Raw genomic sequence first — 14334 nt, forward strand, 5'->3', positions numbered from 1 at the left:
TAAACTGCACCCGTGCTGGGCGTGGGTAGCTTTTTATTTTTAACTATGTCTTTCTTTTTAATTTTAATCCTCATTTATTTTCTGCATTTTATTATTAGAACAAGTTATTTTTATTATTATCGATAAAACTCATAGTTATATGTTCATATTTATGATACGAACTATTTGCATTCTCGGTGCCGGTAGAACCGGTCATCATATCGGTAGCCCGGTATAAAAGTAATAATATTTTGACTAAAGATAGGATTTTTGTATCTGACATCTCGGATTCGTGTGCTACTTTAATTCAGATACTCTTTAATACAGTCAGACGGCTACCTCTTTTTATTTCACACTGAAAAATTAATTACAAAAAACTGTCACCGAAATGGTAAAATTAATTTGTTATAGGAGATAGGTGAGGTAGTTTTACCAAACATACATACACAACAGCGTTATCATCACTATTACACGCAGTATTAAAATAAAGTCGCTTACCGCTGTCTGTCGCTATATTTGTTTAGATATTTAAAATTACACAAGTGATTTTGATGCATTGTTTTTTAATAGATAGATTGATTTAAAAGGAAGGTTTATATGTATAATACATGCACAATACAGAGAAACACTGATAAGTTTAGAGGTTTCTAAAGTGATGTCGTATATAAACATTTTTTTTTGCGCTTACATTGCAAACGCTGGCTGAACCCTACGAGATAGATCAAAATAATGTACTACAGTATTGTACACCTTAAAAAAGTCTTTAAAATAGACCGCAATGATATATGTCTATCTCTTAGGGATAACCCACAATAAAAAAAAAATATCGTTTACTTTTAACGAGAAATAATGGCTTATTTTCGAAGTGATTTTAAGCAATACAGCATTAATCCTTATCCAATTAAGTACCTTAAATACACTGTACATTTAATATAGACTAATATGGCCCGTACAGAATGTAATTTAAATAAATATTTTCGAAGATATTCAGATTTTAAACGTAGGGACATAGCGGTTTGTATTGTCTAGTGACTGAAAAAGTGTGAACGTTGTAAGACATTCTGTAGTATGTATATTTAGTCGGGTCGCTAGTATTGTATATCGCTGTTTCGGCTCGATTGGCAAGTGAGCTAGTTTAATTACGCACGGAAAATAACGTCTTAAATCCCGTAGTAAGACGCCATCGGCGTATTGATGATTTAATAAGCGATTTATATTTCTTTAAGCACAGCACACTACGATCGCCCATGATAATGTGCCTTGTGACCATTAACTCTTAAAATCCTTAAAAAATAACAAGGAGTTTCCGTATTTGAAAGAAAAAAAAAAACTCGCCTGGGATCAATTTTACGATAAATTCCAGTTCAAAGTCGACTCATTATTTATTAAATAAAATCATTTAATTATTTTTTATGGTCATTTACATAAATATCGACGATATTGATTAATTTCAAAATTTGTTTTAATATTATATAGTAATCTATCGTAACTAAAATACTTGAATTAAATTGCGATAGCTCTTGCATTTATTTTGATGACTATATTAATAGCATTTATAATGGTTTTCGATCGCGGCTTCGCCTGCGCGATGGCGGGTCAGGCGTTAAATTACCCTATATCATTTTCTGTGCCACACATAACGTCTATGCAAAATTTCATGAAGATCGGTTACGTTACGTTTGTTAAGACGGTAAATATTAAGAAACAATAAAAAAATATATATGTGGATGGATCACCCAGTTAGAACGTAGTTGCTCTCTCTATATTTTATACATGAAATAACAAACACAACGAAATAAATTAACAACTTTCGGAGACAAATATTAAATGGCCAGAAATTAATTGTTTTGAAAAAACCCGTGAAATAAAACAATTACAAAATATTGTTATATAAAACCGTATATAATAGATAGAGATAAAGGGAAATGGAGGGAAAGATCTGGAGGGGGCACAATACTTTTCCCTTTCGTGTCGACTTCCATGAACTCACTTACCTCTCCTCTGTAATAATATATGTTTTCATATAGTAACAGTTTATCTTTAAACATGTAGACTGTTATGTTATTTTAATATAATTCAAAATGGATAGATAGTGATGTTCATTGAAACATACAAAGTATATATAATACAGACGAACTATGTAATACAAATAATTTACGCTATGTAAATTTATTCATGAAATAATATTGTTGTCGAATGATTATTAGTACTTACGTTACATAATTTACATACCCAAATGTATGATTCGAATACGTATTAATGCTTCAACTATTGTGAATTAATAGTTATAACAGCCAAAAAACAAATATATTATTATTCGAATAAAATATAAGAAAATTAGTCTTTATGCACTTTTGTAAATCTATTTTGTAAAAAGAAACTCGAAACTCACCGCAGAATACGAGCGTAAAATGTCAGAATGTGATAATCAACATTTCACGAGTGAGATACGAAATGAATTATTACAGAATTGAACTCCAGTAGAGTATTCGTACTTTAGCCGTTAATTTTGTCAAAAATCATAAACTGCCTGTATTTTCCTGTTTTTCAAATTAATTTTAAAGACGGTTTTTTGCATGAATCGTAAACAGAATATTTTAACGGTAATGGCATCTCATATGAAAACTTCAGTTTTTAACTTTCCAATAACTGGTTGCTATCATCAACGATTGAAGACCATTTTTCAATGAAATACAGCTAGTTGAAAATCACTCAGAGTACACGGATTACTTTCGAATCCCTTCTTACAGGAAAAAACCTCGCGTGATATTTACCAGACCTTAAAAATTAATATTTACTTCGGAGCGTATAAGTCCTTTCATAATTAATATATACGTCAAAGAAGTTTATATTTTTTTACGTCTGTGTGATAAAATATAAACTGTAATCGAAATTTGGTTATGATTTTTGAACGAAATCGTTTCCCCTTCGAATGATGTTACCTAATTTATATTCTGATTAAAATAAAAAAACGTAATACTTTGTGGTTCGTTTGTATACAGATGAACTAATGATTGAATTAATTTAAAACCGAACATCTTAGCTTTGTAAACAATTCAATTGTCAGTTCAATTCATAGGTTGATATTTTGCATATTATCAATTCCGAGGCACAGGGTATACTATAAATGGTTCATTTTTATTGTTATTTAAATTCGTGTTCTGTAAGCAGTTATTTTTAAAATGTTTATTCCTGATAAATTCCTCCTTATTTCCTACACCTACTAGTAAACCTACGCGTATTAGCTTCATGTATTTTTTTATAATAATTTCTCTATAAAATGCATTGTTAAGATATTTTTAGATTTATATATTTAGAAGGATGAGTGAGTCAGTGTAACTACAGACACATTGGCATTTGGCATTGGCGATAAAAGGAATGGTTAATATTTCTTATAGCGCCGTTGTGCATGGGCGATGGTGACCATTCACATCATCAGGTGGCCCATCTCCTCGTCCGCCAACCTATATCATAAAAAAAGTATTAAATAAGAGACACAATATTAAATAACAAGTAATAAAATTGTTACATTAAAAAGTTTAAATAATTTTATGTAATAGGGACATATATAAAGAAAGATAGGAAAGGAGAGGAGGAAGGGTCGCCTGGAGAGAGTATAATTCTTTTTTCTTCGTGACGATTTCTGCGAATTCACTTTATTCTAAGCTGCGCAAAAAATCTTCGCTCCCAAAATATATATGAATTAACCCATATTGATTAGAGTATAACTATCTCTAAGCCGCACCATTTACCATACCGAAAGTCTAAATTTGAAAACGGGTGAAACTGCGATACGCTTTTACCGATATTACGATATCATATCCTAAAATCTTATCGAAACGCACTGCGTCTTCGCTTATAAAAAAGTGTCCTAAATATTCTTATGGTAACATCACATATACTATTAATGTACGCCGTGAAAATTTAAATTATCCTAATAATCATGTCAAACAAAATCAAATACTAAATTTCATGGAACATCTCACTATTATTCATAACTAATCCGTGGTTTGAGATGGAGCGGTTTTGTTGAACCACACAGGCATACAAAATCTCAAGCGACAGCAAGATTCCATTTTGAATGACAATGAAAATTTGAACCATATATTGTTAACTCTAGTTGTATACCCACTGCATTGATATAAACCTCTTTGTATTGCAATACACGTCATGAAACAATGGCTGTTGTTTTACTTGATACTTAATCTAGCAAGTGACAAGTAATGTTAGACACCATTTGATAGCAGCGTGTTGAGCGTAGGCGATCTTCAAGGGTGGAGATAATGTACTGCATACACACAAACCACAATACATACAACTGTTAATTTAAGTTACAGTTAATTTAATGACAATGTCGGAATTACGGCTGTAATTACATTACAAACGTGAGGTTGGAATCGATCTGAATATAGATAGATACAAAAATATATGTTCGATTTTTGAATATATTTTTGTCGAGACGTATTATGATATATGATCGAGTTTTTATTGTAGGAAAGCAAACATTATAACATAAAACTTAAGAGTTAGTTGATAAAAATTCAGTGCTGCACGTTTTTACACCGTCTACTTTTAATAAATATTAATGACATCAGTTCTAACTGATTTCTGTTAAATTGTTTATTTTTTTTATAAATAACGTCAAATTAAAATAATGGATTAGAAAATAACGTACAAGTTTATCAAATTTTATATTCTCTTTTCTGTCCGCTATCAATTTACGTACAGTTGCAAATTCTTAAGAAATATTTAATTTTAAAATAGATAATGTACTTGAAATGTCTGTTGTCAAAATATTGGAGGTGGCTCCAATGTACTTCGCACCCCATAGCAGGTAGCTATACGGCTCATGCGCGAATCAACAGATTGGCGGGGACGCCTCTCCCGTCTTTGCCTGACGCCATTGTTTTTATCTGCGAATCGCGCGCCGGACGTCGTTTCGTATAGACGTATCTTGCCGCGCTTCCAAAGTTAATACTCGCGAGTTCGCTCGTCCCTTTCTACTGAGGTAAGACTTAGTCTAAGTTCTATTTTTTATTTCTATATATTTTTAATGTCATATCAAATTTTGTTTCGAATTTTTCCGTTAGTAAATTGTAGTTATTGAAATATATAATTCGTACTATTTTAAATTACTTAATACAAATTAATCAACAGAAATAGTTATCGTATATGTTATTTTTTTTCTAATCTTTTTTTTATATATCGTGATACACGAAAAGAAAACCCAATTAAAGTTTTCTCAGAAAGTTACTTTTGTGAATATTGAGTTTTGATTAATTTTCGATAATAATATGTATTACGTGTATGATTTGTTTTTGAATCAGATTATAACTAATAAAGTTAGTAATAGCGGTTTATTGTTACTAGAAAAAATATACTATTTTCATTTAATTTACCAATTTCAACAATTTTCAACAAAAAACAAGTTTTTCATTAGATCGTCGATTATAAAATACATCAATTGTAGTACGATTCAGTCTCAACTATATTATCGGTATTTATAATATTATAATATTATTTAAAAAGAATTTTCAGTTCATTTTATAATATTGAGAAAAGATTATTCAGTTTGAACGTACTTATATCATAACTATAGAAATTTATTTATTAAAAAACACATACTATTGATGCAAAAATTATGATAAACATCTTAAAATTTATGTAATCATGATAACCTAATTTGACGTGTCAACAAATACATTTTAATTTAATGTATATCGGAAACTATGAATTTTACAAAGCGTTTATACAGATGAAACAGGCGACGGATATGAAAAACTATTCAAATAACTTCATCTAAGATTACCTTTACGATTAAATTAAGAACGTAAAACCGGCTGGTTTGTCTGTAAAAAATTTTAAAAACCATCTTATCTATTTTTGTCAAACATACCTCACTGATGGTACAATTATTCAAATATCATTATAAAATTTGCACACGTGGCTAATTTAGCGACTCTTCATCAAAATCAAGCCTTTCACTATATGTCAAATTCAGGATTTCCATATAATTTAATTGGAAATTGCGTTAGATTTTTCAGCGATTTCACTTTTATTTATTAATAGGCAATGAAAGAATGCTTGGCATATATTTATTATTTGCGAGGTATTTTAGTTATTTTCACTTTTGAATCAATATCACAGTTGTAGGTTAACACGCATTGGTGCATTTAAAACTTTAAAAATGTTACTTGGTAGGGCCTTGTACCTCCCACTCATCAGATATTCTATCGCTAAACAGCAGTACCCAGTATTGTTGCTCCGGTTTGAAGGGTGAGTGAGCCAGTGTAACTACAGGCACAAGGGACATAACATTAGACTTCCCAAGGTTGGTAGGGCATTGGCAATGTAAGGAATGGTTCATATTTCTTGTAGCGCTTTTGTCTATGGGCGGTGGTGACACTTAACATCAGGTGGCCTATTTGCTCGTCCGCCTTTTCTCTTTCGTCGCGCTTCACTTCATCGTTGAATTTCATCATATAAGTTTCAGTTTGTTTTCGCTAAGTCTCTTTTAGTCACTGCTTCATTACTATATTATTCTAATAGTTAAGTTTAATATAATATATCTCAAAACTTTTTCAAACGTTGTAATTGTCAAGTAGCAAAATGCATCGAGGTTGCATTTCTCTTTGCGGCTTACATAAAAACTCTTTGGTTAATAATTACGATATAGATTAAAAATAAATCTATCTATAGAGTAATGTTTATATTATAATTTAATATATCCGTCTACTTCTTTTACTAATTAATATACAGATATGATAAATTCTGTTCATTTTCCGTCAATTTTCCTTTTGAATAGCTGCGGATTTTGATCTAGATATTCTGATATCTAGTCTCTTTGGCGTTTATGTATTCGGATTGAATAAATTAAAAATGGAAAATTACTTGGCATCAAGGATAAAATAAGCTTTCGTTGTATATAGCGATAGAGATTATTAACTAAGTCCTGCATTCAAAAATCAAATTCCATTATAACGTTATCGTTTGTATATTTAGTTGAAAACTAAGAGTAGGAATAGCGGCAAGTCTTTAAAGCGATTTTGTGTTGATCTCTTCAACACGGATAAATAATTTTACATAATTATTTTATATGAATAAAATTTAGTCCGTTGTCGAAAGAAAAAACAAAGAATAAAAGAAAAATACAAAATAAAAAAATTATGACTATGGACATATACATATTATATGATCAAAATATGCAGCGCTTATGTATTTTAAAAATATATAACGATTCACTATGTGTATTATAATATATACATATATATATTTAACTTACTTTACTACTTTTTTTGGATTAAACACCTGACCCTTAACCGGAAACTGCAGGTTCAAAATCGGGCAAAGCACAACTGAGTTATTTATGAGTTAAAATAATATTTTAACATTCAACTCGCGCTCGGTTTAAAGGAAAACCTCATGAAGAAGTCGTCATGTATTAGAATACTTAGGTATTCACTTATGCACATTACAGCTGTGGTATGAGCTTCTAACTTTATCTTTTAAACAAAATTTCAAATTTATTTCATACATTAACAGGATATGGCATTTGAAAAATCCGGTATTGAATATTATTATTAAGCAATTAGTATGGCAACCGCCGGAAGAAAGTTAAAAAAAATATATGTGCGCAATTTTTAGCGCGACCCTTTTTGCTGAATTAGGTATAATGGATAGGCTTTTCGTCATAACGTGTCTACTTCAACACATTACATGGGTCGATTTGTATAATTTGAAGAGTCATCGTTTTGTCTGGATAATTTTTTATAAAATTAGATAAATAAGTATTATAAAACATAATATATTCATTAAAAGAGAAACTATTTACATTCAAGTCGGTTATAAAATGTACATTGTACATTCCAAACGGATAGTAGCTTTAAATATTATCTACGGCTAATGACGACTCTAAGAGCCTCCCTGAATAATGTATATTTCGATTTTGACGATATCGTTGGCAACTGTTATAAATACACAGATAGTAAACAATCAAATAACTTATAATTATAATTAATGTATCTATAACATGCCAATTAGGGATGTTGTAAGGCTACTAATATAAATATATATAATAATACGAGAGATTCATAATAATAATTATATTATGAAATACTTCTCGTCTAGACATATTTAATACGATATTTATATCTTTATATATATATCGTTAATTCATCAACAAATGCTCTATACTCGAATTTATTCGGATTACAAAATTACAAGGACGAGTTCCACTTGGTTTTAGAATATATTTAGAGATCTTAAATGTTTTGCCTTAAAACGTTGTACTACTCGACGAAATGAGATTGATTGCCTAAAGTTCTCTATTAATTTACCACATGTAGGTTGTACTTGGTTCTTTGTATCTCATCCGTTCATAATTAGCTCTTTAGCTGGCAATGCAATGCTATAATGTTATGAGTTTTCTGGAAGACCAAAAGGCGAACGGAAGTTCTTTTAAAATTAGGTCACTTATTTAGGTAGGAATATTTTTGTACAAACAATTTCTAAAGATTTTTATATTTTTTGTATTCGGTATAATTCTTTTAAAACGTTGATCTCATCTGTAAGAGTCATGTATTTTATTATTTATAATATATTTGAAAGTTAATTGGAGCTATTTATAATAATAAATATTTCATTGATTGATCCAAAAATCGTTTTTATATCGTATGAGTTAGTAGTAAGATAGCGGGCATTTAACGTCAATAAAAAGGTTTTGAGTAGCCTATTAAATCACGCTCCTTCAAAGCGGATTAGTGGAAATACTTTTGACAGATTTTCATCTAGTACTTGTGTTTTCTCACGATGTTTCTTTAACATTGCGCATGAATAAGATGAATAAAGTTGAAATTAGACACATGCAGGTTTCCTCACGATGTTTTCCTTCACCGCCGGGCACGAGATGAATTATAAACACAATTTAAGCACATGAAAATTCAGTGTTTATATATTGATAATAATTATCGCAATCGATTATGTTCGCGTTTTAGGGGTCGGTCGTCACGTGTTACGTGTTGAAAAGTATCATATGTCCTTATTGGGATTCAAGAATGGTTCATCCGAAATCACATCAAATTCGATTGTGATGTTTGGCTGTTAAAGCGTAACAAACAGAGATACATTGTTAATTTCACTTTTAATATTTTAGTGTAAACAATTTCACTAATTAGTACTTTAGTATTATATATATTCTACAACTAAATTCTATATCTGTTCCTACCAAATAAATGAGCGGAAAATTAGAATATATTTATGTAACTTCAGTGATAGTGAAATAATATAAAACTGAGGTTTTACTGCATGGCCTACTTGCTTGTATTGAATATGAAAAGCCTGTATTTTTATTGTTATTATACATTTTTGGCTATTTATAACGTAATGTCAAAGCAAATAGAACTAACCGTTTATAGTATTTGTTTGCTCATATTCAATTCGTTTGATATTACAATTTTAACATATTATTATCAAATAATTTTCAGTGATATTATTCATTACAATATTATGAATATAATAATAAGGTTGAATCAGTTTTCATAGTTTTAAAGACTATAATACTTGGTGCTAGGGCTTCATACAAGTCCGTCTGGGTTTGTACCACACACTCTTCTGATATTATACCGCCAAATAGTAATAATTTGGATCCTTAATGTTTTGGGTTGAACGCGGATTGTAACCTCAGGTACAAGGGACATAAAATCTTATTTCCCAAGGTTGGTGGCGCTTTGACGATGTAAGGAATGATTAATGTTTCTTACTTAGCACTAAGTAGGCATTGGTGACCACCTTCGATCAGATGGCCCATTTTCCAGTTTGTATACCTATTAGATATATATATACGCGTATCTTCTGGTAAAGGATTTACCGTATTTAAAAAACGTCTCATTTATTGTTAAAGATCTATTATCAACTCTGTTCAACAACAAAGTTAATAAAAATTTCGTAAAGGAGATGTCATTGAGACAGGTAATTTGTATGAGACAGAACTTTTGCAGATTTATATAATATTATGGCCGTTATATAATACATTTTAAAAACAAATACTAAGCAGATGTGCTCATGTTACATAGATAATTACGTTCTTTATAACATTTACAATTATCCGAAACATATTTAAACATAATAATATTTTTGCTTAAAAATTTAAATTGTAAATATGACAATTTTATATAAAACGAGATATTTCTGTGTAAGCTCTGAAAATCGTAATTGCAACGGGAAAATACTGCTGGCATCTTGGCCCGATTTCGTATGGTTAAGATTTTTACAGCAATTTCAAATTTTGAACCGCAATTATTTATATTTACGGTATATTTTTTTACTTCTATATTAAATAATGTTAAAAAATACGTTAAGTTAATAAAAGTTATTTAAGACGAACACCTTTTTAATGTATACCATTATTGCATTTACTTTAAAAATGAAATTTAAATTTTTCTGAGTTTAAACGAAAAATTAAATCTCATCAAGGGTTGCCTTTTAAATTTTTAGACGTGGTATAACTTTTTAAAAACGTCGTCTTCAGTAGTAAGGTAATTAGTTTATCTTGCCGGCGGCGGCGAGCCAAAGCGATAAAAGAACGACAACAATTTTAAATCTGCCTCTGTGAGCGCGAAACAAAATACCTAATTTACAATGTTTTTAATGTGTACTATACGTTAGGAAACTCGCTCCGGTTTAGCACAGATGCATTTTATTATAAAGAAAATATTGTGAATATAAATATTTTATAACCTAACCAGTACTCAAGAATAATGTAGCTTCGTACCAGTGAAAAAAGTTATAATTGGCTCATTATTTCCGGAGATGACCCCCTGAATACAATCAAACTAATTTTACCTGTAAAAGTAAAGTAAACAAATTAAAAATAAAATAATTAAATTATATATTACATTGTGATCATAAGAATGAAAGTCGAATTCGGCCAAAAAAAAATTGTTTTCCTTGAGGTATTTTCAGTAGCAGCCAAGAGATGAGATTTTAGCAGTGTTAAAAACCCTTTAAAATCTATTTCCTTAGAAAGTGCCTAACGGCGTTGATATTCCTCCGATATTGTTGGATCTTATCCAACTGATAATATTAATACCCTCATGGGTAATCCCTTCTGACTGATTATGGCTACGATGGTCAATCTCAAAGGTAACTAGCCTTCTATTATCTTGTATTTGCGCTCTGGTGTGCACTATGACATGTACTTCATGTCATGTCACACCAGTGCGCAAATACAAGTGCCCCATATAAACACTCAATCTAATAGTGTTCCGGCGTAGGGCCAAAGGATTAACGCACTTACTGAGGCACGTAATTATCAATACGGACAACTTCTGGAATTCTGTAAAAATATTCAAAGATATCCCGACAAAACGTTCTATTGGCCTGACTCGACTTTCACCTCAAGTCTTCAAGATTTGTGGCCTTATAAGCTAGCTTGACCAACGAGGTCGACTACCCCATCAAATTATAAGAGTTAAGGGATACATTTTGGACATAATTGTGCGATAATATTTGCTATGAAATAGCCAGTCTTCGATAAGAATAGTCGCCGATATCAAAATCGTCATGTATATAATATAAACTCTCTGCAATTTATACAGTTCATTAAAATTAATTTTAAATGAGTATTTGTATTTTAATATATGTTTTTCTTCTATATAATTCGTACAATAAAAATATATGTTTGTATTACTTTATAAATTAACATATTTGTCAATTTTGTAGGCTTTCTGTAATAAAGACGATAACAGTTAGAGGGCTTCACGAAAACCTGATCCAATAGTAAATCCTCGAGCGCGAGGTTTTAATACTTCTCTCACATGTTTTCGGTTCAGAAATAATGTAGGTGAGGACTTTGAATAACGATTTGTAAAATACTGGGAAACTATCCTTATACATTTAATACCTTTCGTTGTTATAAGTTGTATAAGTAAAAGTTTCAGAGTATAATTACAAAATAGCAAGCATGTTTCGTAATTAAATGCAATCGTAATAAAATGACGTAAAGGATACCGAGAAATGTTCTTAGTTTATTCTAATGTAGAATTTAATTTAATTTAATTTAAACTTCTGTAATTATTTTTATCTATACTAATATTATAAATGAGAAAGTGACTTTGTCTGGCTGTCAGTCTGTCGGTTACTTTATCACAGTCAAACCACTGAACCGTATTTGATGAGGTTTGGTAGCAAGGTTGAACCCCAAGGAAGGATGTAGGCTACTTTTTATGCCAAAACCCCTGACGACCAATCGCTAAAACGCGATCGTAACTCTGGATGCAAATTAGCATAATATAAATAATTTCGAAAGAGAACGTGCTTATGTATCGGTATTCAAACAGTAATTAAAATGACATCATAATTAATAGATATTCTTACCCTCCTTCACTATTTTTGCATTTATAAAAGACATGCTGAACCTGCGTCTTTACATGTGTGTACATCCTTCCCCGAGACTGAAAGTATCTCCACGCCAAATTTTATCTAAATCGGTTTAGCTGTTTAAGTGTGAGGTAACAGACAGAGTTACTTTCTCATTTATAATATTAGTATAGCTTTTTAAAATGTTACATTTTATCGAAAAGGAGGATTTATTGGATAAAGTGGGTATATCTATGTCATACAATTTTTTCTGACCACAGACAAATTTCCTTCTAAGATTTTACTTTATCCCCGACGCACAAGGATAATATAATCAGATTGTGACACATCACGATTGAGACACGTGACTTTCGTTTATATGATTTAAACTAGTTTTATAAGCAGGGTCATTTAGATTTGATAAATTGAAATAGTTGAATGCAATAGCCTGGAAACTTCATTTTCTGGAATATTGGTTTTGTTCAAACTAATATTACATTTTCTCATTTAGGCTTCATCAATAATTGTTTTGTAATATAATATTAACCCTCATCAAAGGTTCATAATACATTTACGTATATAAATATATGCAAGTAGAAAGGAAAAAAGGTACAAGTTTAGTGGTTTTTAAAACGAGACAACAATGTGACGGTCCGTAATAGTCGTTTTGTCTGGGCTCTTATACGTACGAGTCTGTTTTCACGATATTTTCTGGATATTTCTATGCCTCTTTTCAGACAATCTATAAATATAAAATCACTTTTTATTTTATCCATTAATATCGTATAGTATTTAAACCACAGCACCGCACAAACCGCAGTAGAATGCCTGGTAATACGAAGATACATAAGTAAATAAAAATGTAACCAATTTATTAGTGTTATTAACAACTGTTTGGTCTTAATATTTTTTTAATAAAATTAAATTCAAGCCAAGAACCAGGTGGAAGGAAGATTGTCAAAACAAATTGAACAAGATGGCCGGTAGCTTCATATTGTGTGATCTTCGCTTAATAAAATTAAGAGTACTTTTTCAATTACGACAACCATTCAAATTCAAGTAATTCTCGTGACAAGGTATTATCGATACATATTTTTTTTCTTTTAGCTCATCGAATAAATAATATTTGAAAATAAATTTCATAGAAAATACTAAACGTATAACAATGTGAGATTTTCAATCACACAATTATTATACAGAAAAAAAAAATACTTTGACACGGTTACGGAAACCGTATACGAGTTATGATCAAATTCAGTATTCAAATATTAAGAGCAATAGAAAAATCTTCTATCAACGCGAAAATAAATTAATAATTAAACGGACTAAAATATAAAGAATGTAGGAGCACTTAACGAAATATTAGCGACAGTTTGCGGCTTCCGACCATTAGCTAAGCCTCGACAGGTCTCTAATGATGTATTTATTTATACTAAGTACTGCTTTCTAGATTCATATTCCTTTGTTAGTTTGTTGCTATTCAACTTTTTAATTTAAGTTTACTTAGTTTGTAGATGTATAAATACTAATATTTTAATTGCAAAATTCACCCTTTGAGAGGTAGACTTTTGACGAAATATTGTAAATATATTTATATGGGGTTTTGAGCAATTCTATTTATAATGGTATTGGTAATACCCCTATTATCCAAATTAGGGTAGTACAGGTTTATCGCAACCCTAGTTATTCAGAAATAAGTGTGAACGTTACTCGGCAAAAATGAAAAAAGAGTGATTTCAAGTTTCTTGGAATTATGCTCGATTGCCTTCAAAATAGAATAACAAATAAAACATAAAGATGAAAGTTATCAATAATACTTATATAATAATTATATCAACCATGTTTATAAGCCGCTCAGCTGGGCAGGGCCTTTTCTTATTATGAGTTAGTCCCTAGTCAAGGTGGTCCACCACTTTGGTGACCGCCCTTACTATGGCCTTGAACCTTTGAGTACTGGACTCAAGAGTTCGCGGCGGTAAAAGCTTGCTAATGCAAACATCA

General features: G+C 30.5%; 1 protein-coding gene across 2 annotated transcripts in view; it reads left to right on the forward strand.

The window, feature by feature from the left end:
• Positions 1-14334, forward strand: part of LOC113404044 (uncharacterized protein) — a 184239-nt gene that overhangs the window by 17437 nt on the left and 152468 nt on the right. The window contains exon 1 of one of the 2 annotated variants that reach the window (XM_026644783.2): positions 4902-4987. The exons of the other annotated variant lie outside the window; for it this stretch is intronic. The gene's annotated coding sequence lies outside the window, so the exon portion shown is untranslated. Of the gene's footprint in view, positions 1-4901; positions 4988-14334 lie in introns of those variants that run through there. 2 annotated transcript variants of the gene reach the window in all.

The sequence above is a fragment of the Vanessa tameamea genome, chromosome Z (assembly GCF_037043105.1).
Source record: "Vanessa tameamea isolate UH-Manoa-2023 chromosome Z, ilVanTame1 primary haplotype, whole genome shotgun sequence".
Lineage (NCBI taxonomy): Eukaryota > Metazoa > Arthropoda > Insecta > Lepidoptera > Nymphalidae > Vanessa > Vanessa tameamea.